Here is a 15,652-nt window from a genome sequence, read left to right as displayed (position 1 = left end):
GATATTGCTGCACTGTGGCGGTAATGTGTACAGGTTGTTTCCATGCTGCATTAAGCAGGTAGACCAGTAATTCGATTGTGGTAATCATCGAGCCTTTCGAGCATTTTGTGCCTCAGTGTAGAAGACCAGCAATGGCTTTGTGTGTTGCTCCCAACACAGAATTGAGAGCAGTGTTGTGTGCAGTTCACTCCTGGTCGTTCCTTGTGTGCCCAATTTGCACACATGCCAGTTTGCATCAGGCTACCCAGTGTCACTGGATGGACAACTCTATTCACGACTCTGGACGAGGTCTATGTGCCCATATGCTATGCCTAGATATGCTTCCCTAGCCGAGGCAACATGGCATATTTCACATCATGGCAACCCAGCACTCCTATATGGTGAATCCTTCCAAGGCGCTTGCTGTACGACCAAGCGTGAACACGAGCATGTCCACTGTGCCACAAGTTTGATGTTCCAGTTCCTCACTCTAAGTCTAGAGTAGGTCATTCCGGAATCTAAACAGACTGCACCTTGCCAACCGAAATAAATTCTTAGCCACTTAATAGAATTCCACATGTGCTATTGGAAACTAAAGTCTGTGGAAGTACCAGCATCATCCAAGCTCTCAGCATGTCACCCAACCTGGCAGCTTGGAACTCATCGAATGTGACCATGCAGGGCATATTTGTCACACATGCATAGGGGTGGCTTTTTCTGCGCTCATGAGTTTGGGACGAGAAGAGGCTCTCGAGCTGAAGAGAGACACTGGCATGCCTCCAGGCATGCGCCTCTGTTCTGATAAGGTGCTGCGTAAACACTAGATTCAGATAACACATTTCTTTCTGTGGATTCTATTAGTGACACACCGCTGTGCTGCTTCTTACATAGGCCAAGGGAATGGAAGACCGCTGTGCAGACACCTTCACATAACCACCCCGCCAGCACGAAATGATCCGCAGTCTTGACAGCTGATTAGCAAGCTACCAGTTGATGCCCAACCTGGAGGCTTTAGTCCACTATAATTACATGCAGGCAACAAAATGCGTACGAGGAGAACCACCCAGAAGAGTGTGTATAGAAGTGCAAGGATGCATTTTTGGTCAGTTGTGCTCAGCAAAGCTACAGAGGTGAAATTTCCATACAAACACTAGACACAGCATTAACAGACAACTCCCAGTTGCTTTTTATAGTTTCGTAAAAGACATTCAGTTGTACAAAGTAAAGCGTTGTATTATAAAAACAAGGCTTGCACGTGAGGCACTTAATTTCATTATGCGACACAGTAACTTATTAGGTGCCGGTTATTTTCGCACACATGTTAGGCTCTTTCTCAATTCAGTTGTCGCACAAGTAAAGGTTTAAGCTTATATGCATGTGATCTGTGGCAAAATAAAAACATTGCACAGCAACACTGACAACACACATATTCTGACTTAACAGAATGGTGGTGCCTCTGGTGTGTGACGATAGCTAATTTTAGAGGAGTTCCTCTGCTACGATAGCTGCTGCTTCAATATTCCTGCAGGTTTTGTCAATTTTATCACACCTCAAACAAAGAACAAGCCAGGCCAGACTTAAACAAATGGGTACGAAGGATTGCACACAAATCTCTTACTGCGAGCATTCCGCTGCACTGCAATCTAAGAATTTTACAATTATAAAAGACGCCCTCGCATCGCCACAGACAACTCGACCCCGAGTCAGCTCCAGCAAACATTACACAGTGCCAAAGAAGAGGACCCTTAGGTAAGCCTTTTCACAGTAGAAAAAATTCACAAGTGTTTGAATCATGTGCAGGCTGTCTCCAAGAGTGAGACTAGTGTCTTGCACAATGTTCAGGGCTTCTTGGATCTCTTGCAGCAGGGGCTGGTATGCTTTGGTGGCCTGTAGGACCTGAAGTCGTGAGAGCATCTGGTTGGCCACAGCTGCATTGTCAGTGAGCCGCGCAGCCACAAAAGCAGCCACGACACGGCAGCAGAACCTGAACTGCACAGAAACCGTTGAGCGGCGGCCCATGCCCAGAGCTCCGAGCAAGCCACCTGTGTCACGGTCTTCACCCAGGACACCCAACGTCGCGCAGAAGTTTCCCAGGAGGCGAGCTACCACTTGTGGGCTGCCACCAAAGTCAAGCTGACGGAGGCTCAGGGTCAGCAACTTGGCCCAGAGCAGCAGCAGCTTGGGTTCGGACTCGCCACCAGCTCGGCCCTGGGAAACCCAGTCGGCCAGCTGGTCCAGCAGAGCACGTTCGTCTTCAGGAGAGCGGCACTGCGGCAAACAGTGCATCAGATAGCACATTTGGGTCAGATGCGCACCCTGCATAGCACACTGCTCCCGGAAGTCGGCCACTGTCAGCTCGGGAACCCGGAAAGCGGCTGCCGCCTGCGCCCAGCCACCGTCGGCCGCAGTGTTTTCTTCGAAAAACGCAGCGAGGCAGGCTTCCGTCACGCAAACAAGGTGTTGCGCTGACGCGATATTGGTGCAGGCTGCTGCCAGCACAGCCAGCAGGACTGGATGTCCCGGACGTTCGTCGAGCCAGGGTAGCAGGCCTCCGAGCAGTGCCTGCTCTTGCGCGCTGCCCTTGCGGCCACTGTCCAGGAGAGAGAGGGCGCGCCCCAGAACAGGCACAGAACCCTGCACCATTTGACACTGGTCGAGCAGCTGCGGCAGGAGCATGGTCACGTCCTGAACTTCGGCAGCTTCCAGGGCCGGGCCATACAGTCCAACGAGCGTGGTCACAAACGAAAGCTGCTTGTTTGGGTCTCTCTTGGTTCCGGGTGACATGCACGACAGGGTGGCCACAAAGTCCAGCATTGTCTTGTCTGTTCCGGGGCTTGCTTTCAGAAGCTGGCGCACATCACAGTTGCAGGCAAGCTTCTTTTGGACAAGGCTGACCAGTTCCACAGGCAGCATGCCCCACTCGTGCTCGTGCAGTGGGCCAACAGTGGTGGCCACAAATGCAGACATGTTTTGGTGTCATGCAAGGCTGACAACCAGTTCAGCAAAACATGAGTGGTACTCCACTACACATTCAGCTGCCAGCTGCAGGGTTTCGTCCAGTCGTTCCTTCCACTGCACTTGCGTAAACACGTTGACCAGGAAATCCAAGTGGCCAGAATACTTTGCTTCCAAAAGCTTGCAAGCCAGCCTCATGTCATCTGTGGAGGGACAAAACTGTGACCAAGGCAATGTGGCAAATGCAGTTTGCACAGCAGTGGTAATGTATTCTGGCGGGTTGGTCCACACATACTTGATGAAATAGTGCTGCCAAGCAAGAGACAGGACATTCACATTCCAGGCATCTTGGCAGCAGCGATGAAAGAAGGCTAGTACAGTAACACGTGAGTCTGCCATGCAGCTAGCATCTTTTGTGTCTCCAGGGAGCCACGGCAGGCACATACTCTTGCCGTCGGTTAGTTCCAGCCAGGGTCCATAGAGCCGCAGCACAATGTTTACAGCCTCTTGCAAGTTGGCACTAGGAGCTTTGAGCTTTTCCCAAATGTAGCAGTGTGCGATGACACTGAAGAAACGGGGTAGCACTGGAAGAAACGGCCTCACTCGACCATACAAGCCACTCTTTGCTGTGGAGGCGTCAGATTTTCTTAGGCCGGTGAAGTGGTCTGCTGTAGTGTCTATACTTCCCCCAGCTTCAGCCAATGTCAACAGGCACTGATGTTTTGCATACTCCTCATCGTAAGTCTTCACTACCTTGTCAGGCATGCAGTAACCCAGTGCTTGCAGAAACACGCCCCAGGTGGTCACGGCAATGGAGCAGGATTCTGTGCCTCTGAGCAGCATGGCAAGGACGAACGCGTAGTGCTCAGGAAAGTGGAACTGCAGCAAGCTGTAGAGATGAAGGTGGAATACCTCGACCAGCGGCAACAAGGGTGCTTGCGGACTGATGCCACACTTGCAAAGTGCCTTCTCCACGGCCACTAGCAGCTGCTGTCGCACAGCCTTGCTGGGCTCGTGGCTGATCAGCCAGCCAGGGAGATCAAACTTGGAGAGCATCACAAACACAGCATTGTAGAGGCTTGGAATGATGCAGGAGCTTACGGACTGGTACATGAGGGCATACTGTTCTTCATTTGCTGCTCCTGGACTGAAGAAAGGAGCCACATGGCCTACCATGCTCGGGTCGTTGAGAATCGCTTGCAGCACAGGCAGGCACTGATCAGCCCTGTTGGCCACAAACTCTTCTCCCACCATGTCCAAGCAGAGGGTCACAAACTGTCTTGTAGGAAGGTATTGCACCATCTCCTTGTGCAGAAACCCGACCACATCAAAGAAGACTTCACTGCCCAGCTTCTGCAGTGCCTCCTTCGTGCCTGGGGTGGCCTGACAGTGCCGCTGAACCAGCTGAGTGAGGCAGGCCTCCAGCTGCACTTGTGCGCAGCAACTGGCATGTGGTGGAGCACGCTGCAGCTCTGTCAGAGTGGCGATCCACTCGGTCCTGTTCTTCTCTATCTTGTGCGAAATGTCGGGGGCCTCTCTTGCTTCGTAGTACTGCAGCCTCAGGTGTAGCGGGCCTTTGCACTCCTCACGGTAGTCACAGGGCACGGACAGGTGCACAAACGCAGCAACGTTGTCATAGAGAATGGGTAACAGTTCCTCCCGGCAAATGTGATCCAAGCAGGTCAGTTTGTCCAGCCGGCCAACGACTGTGCTCGCCTCACCTACTAGCACCCTAAGCTGCGCAGACACCAACTCTCGCACTTGTGGTGCAAGGCAAGGCACGGCGGGAATGATTGGTCGAAGCATTGGCATGGAAGGCGCTGGCATCTGGCCTTCATATGTCTTGAGCCGAGAGATGATGCGTTCTTCGGGGGCTTGTTCACAATGCTGCTGCTGATTTCTGCAGGGGCGGCTGGCACTCGGTCGCTGGGGAAGCTGCTGAAGGCTCTGGAGCTTGCGCTGTCCTTCCTCCAGAGACACAAGCTCGTGCCAGAGCTGGCAGTTTCCTTGAATGATGGCACACAGCGCATCGGGGCAGTACTGAGATGGCAGGGCACTGAAGTCAATGCTGGCAGTCTGAAGGCGTGGCTCTTCCAGCCACAGACTGAAAGTGCGGTACATTTTGAACAACCTCTCAAGCAGATCTCTTGATGGTTCCTCTTCATCCGTGTTAGCACACCGCTGGTAGCTATGGTCTGCTAACTCACTCAGCCGCCGTTTCATTTTCTTCAGCAAAGAGAAATAGCTTGTGCTCTCAAAGAAACGAGGGCCTGCACTATTACCATTGGGACACCTTTGCAGATAGAGGGAAAAAAATTGCTGCCATATAAGGGGCAAGGCGGGATGGTCTGCATCAGTCTGTAGAGCCTGGTAAGCCCATCGGTACAGCAGTAGGACATCCAAGGGTGCCTGCATGGTTTTCTTGACGAGGACTTCCATGGACACCTGGGGTGAATCTGCTATGGCAGACAGCAAGGACTTCCAGGCAGTGGCCACTTCTGGTAGCTGAGCTTCTGCAAGCATCCCTGCCAGGGAAAACCATGGGAACGTCGGTGCCGACTGGAAGGGCACCATCGCTGGCCAAGAGCCACTTTGGCTTCCAAGCATGTAGGAGAACACTGACCTCATCATGGATTGTGATGCTGTGGGCGCCGGCAAGGTGGCGAGCAGTTCTGTAAAGTGTGCCAGCACACTGTCAAGACAGTCTGCCTCAAAGTAGGCCAGCTGTACCACAACGTCAAGAAGGTGCATGACATTTTCCCGGCCCTTGGGCTTGTAGGCTGCTCTGTGCATGGGGGTGTCGGGAAGGTGGAATAGCAGTGCTGTCCAAAGCCTGATGGGAAGTGATGGAAGGCCCCAGCGCTTGGCTTGCTGAACAAGGCAGGTCATCATAGCAGCAAGCTCCTTCAGCACAGTGCCTTGCTGTTCCGACCCCACAAGACTTTTGGCTGCTGCCAGGTACGTGTTGTCTGCCAAAACTAAGCGCTGTAAATCTTCCAGGAACTGCTGGTTGCCTAAAAGCATGTCCTGATGCAAATAGAAGAGTGGCAAGATATGACCTATGCATTTCACGGCTGCTGCATGCTGCTCATTGAGTATCAGTGTTGATACGAGCTTCAGGCCAGTGCCAAGCACCTGTTCTCGGTAGTGACCAATAGTCCCGATAGAAACCGACAGAAAGAGAGCTGGAGGGCGCAGGTCCTTGCTAGCCCGAAGGAGAGGGTGGAGCCACTCGCACTGTTCGAGATCTGGTGCAATGTCTGGCGGAGGAGTTTCATCCATGACAAGGCGCAGCTGCAATTCGTGGTTGCTGTCAAATGCATGCAGCTTGAGTTGGAAGAGGGTTGTCCATACCCAGGCAGCAAAGCCCATGGGCGTTGAAGTCTCGCCAGTGGTGCCCGTTGCCAGATACGACAAGTAACGGACCTGCTTGTAGACATAGCCAGCTGCCTCAAACGGAACGCACAGCTTATTGTAGGCTTCGAGGAGCAGAAGTGCAAGTTGTTGGTGCAGGCAGTGTTGCAGAGAAAGTTGGCCCTGTTCATTGAAGCCGTAGTTGAGGTTCTCGATGAGTAGTCGAGCCAACTGGCTCTGGGGCGAGTCAAGTGGGTAATAGAGAAGGAAATGAGAAATGACGTCCAAGTCTTGCTTGTCGGGAACCCACAGGTGCAGGGGCATGGACTGCATCAGGTAGCAAGCCATCACACCCAGTGCCATCATGTGGTCATCGATAGCGTCCAGTAGCACTGACACAACACACGGCTCCTTCTGCGCTAGGGACGACAGCAGATCACGTCCTTCCTTGGCAAACAGCTGCCTCAGGTTGCGGTTCAGGTAGGTGATTTGGAAGACTTCCAGGGCCACCACATGAGTGAAAGCACGGCCATCCCCTTCTCTGGAGGTAGCCATGTTAGCAAATGAAGTCAGCAAGAAGTACACCTCCGACTGAGGCATGGAGCACAGTTTCTCTTCAAAGCTCTGCTTCTGCCCTTTTTCTTGCAACTGTTCACAGATTTCGCTCGGAGACAGATGGGTCTGCTGCACCTTTTCTTCGTAATTATTGTGCAGGAGCCACAGCAACTGCCATAGCATAACTGTTGACACGCAAGAGTAAGGAAGGACGGCCATGAACTGCCACGCGCCTGTGCTCTGCGAGTAGAATATGCAGTTGACTGCACGCAGGAAGAACTGATCATACTCAATTTGGAGGCGCATAAGAATGGCCGTGTCATTTGCACCTTGCGTGAGCCGAAAGCTCTTCCAATGGTCCGAGACATACTGAACTGTGTGACGAATCAAGCGGCTGATTCTCTTGGTTAGCTGCTTGTAACGCGAGTGGTTAAACGTCTTCAGGCCAGTATGGAAAATTGAGACCAAGTGCGAAGCCACTGCAATCAGCTTGAGAACACCTTGCTCGGAAGTTCTGGCTGCGTCGTAGTCCTCGGACACCACCAACAGGAGATGTTGGAAGATGCCTGCAAAGGGCACCTGGTTCAGCAGAGCCACAACGTCGTTCTCCCTCCAGTAGACCACTGAAGGTGGATCATCTTCCTCACCATCAGAGTCCAGCACAACCCATGGCTCGTGGCAGGAGGCTGCCTCTAAGGCGCTCTGTAGGGGTTGAAGGTACTCTGCGCGGCTTTCAACTGGCAGCAAAATGGTGGCCAATGCCGCCAGCGCATAGTCCAGCTGTTGGCAGCCTACCGTAGCCTGGCGCCAATCGGTGTTTTCAGGCCACGGCATGGGGCTTGGTATCTGGACTAGGCTGATGGCCCACTTGTGGATTCCTGGTGGACACCGCACCACATGGTTCAGCAGGAAGAAGTGATCAGCCAAGGAAGCCACTCGTAAGAGCAGGCTTCCCAGCATGCGCAACCACGATTGCACGTCACTCACAAACACATCATCTTGCACGGCCTTCCTCAAAAACACATACAGCACACTGATGCATGTCCTCAGTTCAGCAACACTGCCCGCAAGTTGCGGCTGCGTTCCACTGCTGACAGGAGTATTCTTTGGCATGTCCCGGAAAGGAGCAGCATCCAAGAGCAGCTGGAAATAGTAATCGATCTGGACCCGCTGTGTATGAGCATTGTGCATGTGCAAGACATGCTTTTCTCCAAGCAACTTGAGCAGCTTCTGCGCAGACGACGCCATTGCTGACGCCGCGTCATTGTTGTACAGCGCGCGCTGAAAATAATGCTCGCCAGTGACTCGCTTGTTGTCGGCGCACCTCCCTTTTCCACTAACAACATCCGGCACAATATCCCACAGGCATGCTTCTTGCTGTGCGACATCTTCTTGTAAGCTGCGCACAACAGACTGTGTTGAGGCAAGTTGCTCCCTGGACTTCAGGTAATTTTCTAGAAGCCTGTAGAGCTCGTGGTGGTTCAAGTGTCGCTCTTCATTGAGGGTCACGAATTCCGCAACTATGCTTTTTCTCGCTTTCAGCCAGGCGCTTTCGTACAGCATGAGTATCTGGTCTTCCGTGAACGGGCGCATAGACTCTCGATTGTCGCGTATTTCCGAAAGCTCCGGATACAACTTGCCAATGCTTCTGTTTCGACTGAGCGCATCGTCACTGCGAACCGCGACTGCGGCGGGCGCTTTGGTATCACCAACCTGGCAACGCTCTGTTGCGGCGGCATGAGAAGAACTTGGGAAAGCGTAGTGACTATCGAGACTTTCTGCTGGAGCAGTTGGTACTTTGGGGGCAGCTAGCGTGACTGTTTCCGTTACCTGATCGGCGTTGAGCTCTTCCGGGCACCTTTCGCCATCGTCCTGTTGTTCCGTAACGGCCTCTGCGGGGTAGCTGGGCAGCACTGCATCGGTGCCATCGATACACGCTGATGAATCCACACCTTCAGGAGCAGCGCCGCTTGCCTCATCGCAGTTATCACCAGTGGCCGACGGCTGGGGAGTCGCGTAAACAACGCTGTTCTCGTCGCACGATTGCGAAGCTACTGCACCTTCGGCGTCCAATTTTGCACTTGTCACTGCTAGATTGCTGGACTCGCATGCGGAGCTCGTGGAAGCCTGAGGCTGGCCAGAATGTTGTTTCTTTTTAGGTTTCTTCTTCACTCTTACTTGCTCCATGATGTCATCTGCAGCAGCTAAGCGCGCGAACGAGGCGCAGATCGGTGGTCCGCCGAGGTAGACGTATCCGCATCGAACCAGTTATCACGACTGACGCCTCTCAACACTTCGTATCAGCGGCGTCATCTCCGAGATCGTACTGAACTGATCTTACTACGCATCTAGATATTACATTAAGTGTGTGCAGTGATAATTACGTCTTTTAAATAAAATTACTTTTGTTCAGAGAACAATCAGCTGTTTCGGCGATGATGGCGCCCTTTAAGCAATGACGTCATCTAAAAAACTGTGCAAGTTGCAAAATTTTGCCTCCAAGTCTGTTTTCCGCTTAGAAAATGTGAAAACAACAATTACACCTACATTAGGTACAACTGAAGTGTACCCTACACTTCGCCATAATTGTTGCCTAAAGTACTCACAGAAAGTTTAAATTATTGTCAAGAGATGACGCCACAACTACAAAACTTATATTTGGTTTTTATTTTTTAACTTGATTTATACGGCGGGGAAAGGTGTCGAAGGACGGCAGTTGCGGGTCGGCGCCAAGTTTGTTTCCGCGGGGAGTGGTCTTTGGAGGGACACGGGAACAGCTTCACGGTGTGTATTTGCTCGTCAACTTCTGGCAGCCTTTATTTTGCTCTCATATAGTGAGCTAGGACTACGCATGTGCGACCAAGGCAGCTGCAGGCGCCGCAGGTATGTACGAATACGCGTCAGTGTACGCATTGCACTGCTGGCGGTTCGAACAGGGATGACAAAAGCGTAAAGCGCGTGGCACTGATTTTGCATGCTGCAGGCGGCGCAGTGTACGTTCAAAGCGCATAAATGCGTCCCATTTTGTGCTCGCTTTGTTGGGATGGCATTCAGATCTTGCTGCTCTTGCTTCTTGAAGCATGCTTAGTTTTTGGCATAATGCTGTCGAGGGCGGAAAAGCAGACCAAGGTTGTAGAGCTAAAACTAGAGCGAAATTAGAATGTGGCACAATGTGTCGAAAGCAGAGTTAGAATGAACTAGTTCGCTCTACTTGAGTTGCGGTCTGCCGTAAGCATAGAAAGTGTAAAAGTTCGTAACGTTTGGTCTGCAATATCAGTACCTCCACTGTGTTCTATTTAATGCTTTAAATGAGTTTATAAAAAGGTTTTGAGCATGTATTTTCCTGACGAACGCGTGCAGTGGGGCACAGTTTTGTTTTCAATGAACGTAGCAAGCACTTGCAAAAGTGCGATCGGTACGCCGTTCTTTTTAATCGGATCAGTTTATCAGTGCCGATAGCTATTAGGTGTGCCACACAGAGATGTGGGAATACTTGTGACGCGGCCTCGGTCACAGAGGGCTAAATTGGTATTTCGCGCGTGAGCGTTGTTGAATGAGCCAAAAATAGAGCAGAGCAGATGATAAAATGGATACAAGAAGTGTTTAATTAATATAGGTTGAACAGTCATGGCTGCTTTTCATTTGTAGCACTACTACTAGGTCCTCTCTATCTAAGTATTCCCATTTTTCATTATAATTTGCATTTTGTCTATACTAGTGATAGTGTGCTGTGGTAATAGTGGTACGTGCTTGTGAAGAAACCAGACTATCCGCTGGTGGGAACTGTTATGTGTGTCCCTCTACTGTATGAATGTCCAGAAAATCAGTGATGCTGGGAGCAGTGGGCGGCTGGTGCTAAAGGTGAAAGATTTAGATGCACCGGCTGATATCATCAGCTGTGTAAAATAAGTCTATGCAAATACAGCAGCAAATCCGATGCATGACGAGTCCACATCCTGCGACCTCTTGTGGCTCCTCTCTTGCACCAGCTACGACTGCCTTGTTCCAGCAAACTTCCTGAGCTCATCAGTCCAGCCAGGTTCCTTTGTGTTGTGTGTTTGGGGGTTGTCAGTGTGTATAGCTGGTTGACTGTTGGATCTTTTGCTGCTTGCATGCTATTTTAGTTAGACAAGGTTTAAGTGTGTTATTTCTGTAGTCTTTTCCTTATCCTTTTCATCTGCCAATTCAACACCATGGAAGCTGTATCAATGTGCCTGTCATTTTTATAAGCAGCAATTCTGTAAGTGCCATCAACTTGTCTCAAAATGTGCAGGAATACCCCTGCAATCAGGTATTGCAAGGCCTCACATCTTTGAAACCCGTCAGGGCCCTTCATAGAGCATTGCTCTTAGCCCATACCATAGCTATATGCGACAAGACAGAATGTTTTCTAACCCATGAGACGTGTACAGAATTTACGACATTGTGGTGTGGTTTTGGAAAGTGAGAAAGCATTGGTCTAACTGCCAGCAGATCATCAAAGCTCTATTCTGATCAGTTAAAGCCATCTTTATGCAGCCTTCGACCACTTCGTTTGAGCTTCTAAGGAACTCAGTATGCTCTGATTGTGTTCATGGAATCACTATAGTTGTCGGCATATAGCTTGCGTTTGATACTAGACTGTGGCACTGCACCGAAATTGGCTGGCAGTTTAACATTGCTAAGCACGAAATACTGTGCAAAAGCACATTTATTTGCAGGTGGGCACCACTTCCACAGGTACCTTAAAACAGGATTGAGGTGTCCACTGACCCAGGGAGCCAGTTATGTACTTTTCCTTTCCTCAAAATCAGTCCAGTCTAAACCTTCCCCTATTTTTGAAAAAAGGAAAGGTGAGTAACTGCCTGAATTTGTTGGTGAATGCCACTGCCTACTCACAGGGCAATTGAGGTGTCCACTGACCCAGTGGGCTAGTTACATTTGCTACTCAGAGGCTTCACACAGACACACTGCTGAATGAAACCGGGGTAGTGCGGCTAGAACTGCTTTTGCACTAAAAACAAACTAAATATTGAAGGTGAGCTGCACTATCTTTTTGTTATGGCAAACGCTGGCGTGTGTAAGCTTCTACCATGGTCGTTTTGGTTTTCCTCTGTACAGATGTTGCTCTGCTTTAAGTAACTTTGCAAATTTTCAGGACAGTTCTGCATAGCACATAAGTGAAATGTGGAAACCATGTACAGAAGTGCACTTCAATGACATGAAGGTTTACCACTACCTTTGCTGTGTGGTATTAACCACTATGGTATGAATGTTATTGACTGGGGGTGGTGTGGTTACGATAAAAGCGGTGGCACAATAATTTTATGGCATATGGTGGACACCCAAAATATGCTATGGTTGTAGGGATCAAGGAGAAGGATGAGTCACCCGTTGTGGTTTAAGTGATGTGGGCTGGGCAATATTATTTATTTTTTTCATTTTACTCGCCCATCCTAATTTCTGTATCTGAGAGCTTGGGCTAATTTCGAGCACCTAGTGTGTTACATCGCACAGCATGACTGTTTTTGCATTTCGTCCCCATCAAAATGTAAATGCTTCCAATCCTGCGACCTTGGACTCAGTAGCTGACCGCCGTAAACACTGAGCCACTGCAGCGGGTAATGGTATAACTCAAACCTGAATTTAGCTATATAAAAATGTTGATGAGCAGTGTTGGAGTACTAAGGTGATTACTAAAGTAGCTTGTGTGAGCTTCATCAAGCAACACTGCTACACTTAAAAGTTTCGGGCCTTGCAAGCATGTTGAAATGAAATTATTTCTGATGAGCTCTTCATGCTGCGTCTTGAGTTCTTTCCTCACCCAGCAATGCTGCTTTTAATTAGCTTTTTTCCTACTAATGCTGGTCAGTGCAGCAAAGTGTACAGACAGAAGCAAACATCCACCACAGTAACAAGACTAAACATTTTTATTGCTTGATTCAACAGTGTGCGTGGAGCTTCACGTGGGTTGCTGTAGGAACCAAGTGAGCTGTGTCATAGCCACGCAATGCTTTTCCCAGTAGTCGGGCACTGAATGAAGTGTTTTAGTATTACAAAGGAAAAGCGGCAACGTTTAAGAGACATTGAGCACAAATTAAATTAGCTTGTATTGATAGATTGTCATGTTCTAGTAACAAAAAATTCATTTTCACTCAGAACTGAACTTTCGCAAGCTAAAAAAAAAAGTGAACAAAAGAAATGTAATACAAGTATAGAAAACCATTTTCGTACGCAAACTACAATGATGTCAAGACTGTTTTTGCATGTGGATCTCTGAAGCTAGGTTACAGTGCCAATCACTTCCTAGTGGCGATCACGAAGTCCTTTTCATTGTTTACATCAAGAGTTTGAATTAGAGAGAAAAAAACTGATACTTCGACCAAAGTCTCATGGGAGAACTAACCTTTCGGTGCAACTTATCGGGGGGGGGGGGACCAATTTTCTTGCCAATAAGGGCATTTTTTTTACTGCCAAACAAACATCAAAGTTCCCAAAAGGAGCCATACAATTAATTTTTACTGGGGACAAAAATTGGATGAAGTTGACCTCAGTGTTCCTTCCAAACTCCACTCTGTGGTTGGATTCTGGCGAGGATTCTCAGTCCTCCGCCAGAGGTAAAAGATGAAGAACCAGCAGGAGGCCAGCTTAAATGACAAAGGAATTTGCAGGATGCACACTCTTTGCGACAGTTTATTGCATAAAAGCAGCCCTTAAGTAAACTGCAAGAAGGTGGTGACATCACGATGCGCACACCTGCCTGCAGAACGGACAGAAACATGTACAGCAGGCGCACATCACAAGAACTGACCGGGAAGAAGTCATCCTAAGCATCTATGCTCCTGCTTCATAATAAGGGTAGCTACAACTATTCTGGCAGGAAATTTAACCAGCTCTGGTGCGGGTGTATAATTAAACATGCCAATATGTGAACAAAAACTGCCTTGCAAGGGTAGCTCACACACCCGAACTGATAAGTACAATATCAAAATTTCACGAGTGTTTTCCGCCTGTTGGCTTGCAAGGGTTTGTATTCCATGCAAAGGACCTGTTTTTACTGACTGAGGAAAGTGTTTGAGCAACCCAGGTGACAGTAGGGCAGCTTTATTGTTTTCCCACAACTGCTGCAAAAAATGAACTATTTGATGTTGCTTGTTAGGAACTAGTAAAACACTTGGTGATGGCAATAACCACAACAGAGCCTGAGAGCTAGGAAAGGTGGTGCTATAGTAGTGCTGCACTTTGTGTGCGAGTGACTTATTACATATACTACACAATGGGGTTGTTGGTGTGAATGCAGAATTCAAGGCAAAGCGTCAGATATTAAAACTTCTAAATGGGAAAGTTGAATATTCTGTGCATGTAAGCATTGCTTGTGTAATACCCTTTGTTAAGTTTTTATCTTACTTTCATGAGAATGCTGCACTGTCATACTCATCAAATGCTGCTGCGTGATAATTTTGGTAAGATTATTGTGTGACCTTTAATCTTTTGTGTCGCTGCTTCTCCTGCTGGTTCTTACTAAAAGTAATTGTGCACCAACAGATGCTGCTGAAAGCCTTTCTAGAAAAAAAAATATAAGACTGACAAGGGAATGAGGTTGGGCACAAAGATTGCTTCTTCTTCACTCACACTTGATAATTGTATTATAACAAAACACAGTGAAATCTATACAGGGTCGAAAGCAGACACATTGTGGTGCGCTATTCACTTAAACTGAAAAGAAATCAGTAACCAAAAGGCAAAACCTTAAATAATAGCAGACCTTTTGCATTTTACGCATGACAGGTTTTGTTTTTCAATGTAAACATTTGAACTTACGTGAAAAGAAAAGGCCGACACACAATAGCGAAATCTGAAGACGAAGAAAGTGAACTCTGACATTGAATTTAGTATACATTGTTTGATTTCATTAGGAAAAAAACCCGAAAAAAATGCATTCAGCCGATACCTGGTACCTTTTTTTGCATTTCTTATTTTTCCCTATATCTCAGCACTGCATCGGTGCTTTAGGCTCGCATGTGTAGCAAAACGTGAAAGATTAGTGCTTATTGGAGCAAGTGATAAGCGTCATCTTGTAAGCGCCCATCGAAGCAGAGTACAAGCACATGAACATTCCTATTGGCGTACAAATTCTGAGGGGGCCACTGTTTTGGTTCAAACCAGCTCCGCTTGGATTGCCTCCATAGCATCCTCCAAGGTTAACAAGGTATGAGATGCGGCAAAAAAAAAAGGAACCTCGATTATGGCAGAACACAGTACGTTCAGTTTAAAACATTGCAGAAGGATGCATACACATGGGATGCATTGCATGACCAGGAAAAATACATGCAGAAAAGACAAACCTTGGCCATCAGGGTATTGCACTCAATCTTGCATTATAAAAAGAGAACAAAAATGGCTAATTCTTTCAGAGGAACAACACACAGGTGATTGATTCCAGAGCAGTGACATGTGAAGTTAGCAGGCGGGAACTGTCAGCCTTGTTTTAATCTTACAGTTTCAAATCTGTTGCCAGCTTTTATTTTGCATTACTGACACTAGCTGATTCACACATGCACAGAAACATGTAGCAAGTGCACATTCATAAGAGGAGTCGCTGGTACTTGCTGAACATGGCATTGCTGGAATTATCAAATGACAAATGAGGGACGTGTGAACCCTGCAAGAAATGCTTAATGTTTATTACGGGTGCTGAAATATTGCAGGTGTTCAAAAAAAATGTTCAGTAAAGTAAAATAGTTCATTGAAGTACATGTTGCTTAGAACAGCATTTTATAACACTTTGACACAAAACTTTTGCTTGCTTCAAGTGCCATGATTAATGTCG

The 15,652-nt window shown here is 48.4% G+C and overlaps 1 pseudogene; it reads right to left on the bottom strand.

The window, feature by feature from the left end:
- Nucleotides 1-1,141: 1,141 nt before the first annotated feature.
- LOC144111963 (ectopic P granules protein 5 homolog) lies at nucleotides 1,142-9,304 on the bottom strand (annotated as a pseudogene).
- Between the last annotated feature and the right edge of the window lie 6,348 nt (nucleotides 9,305-15,652).

The sequence above is a fragment of the Amblyomma americanum genome, unplaced genomic scaffold, assembly GCF_052857255.1.
Source record: "Amblyomma americanum isolate KBUSLIRL-KWMA unplaced genomic scaffold, ASM5285725v1 scaffold_19, whole genome shotgun sequence".
NCBI classification, from domain to species: Eukaryota; Metazoa; Arthropoda; class Arachnida; order Ixodida; family Ixodidae; genus Amblyomma; species Amblyomma americanum.
This window is presented reverse-complemented; position numbering and strand designations above follow the sequence as displayed.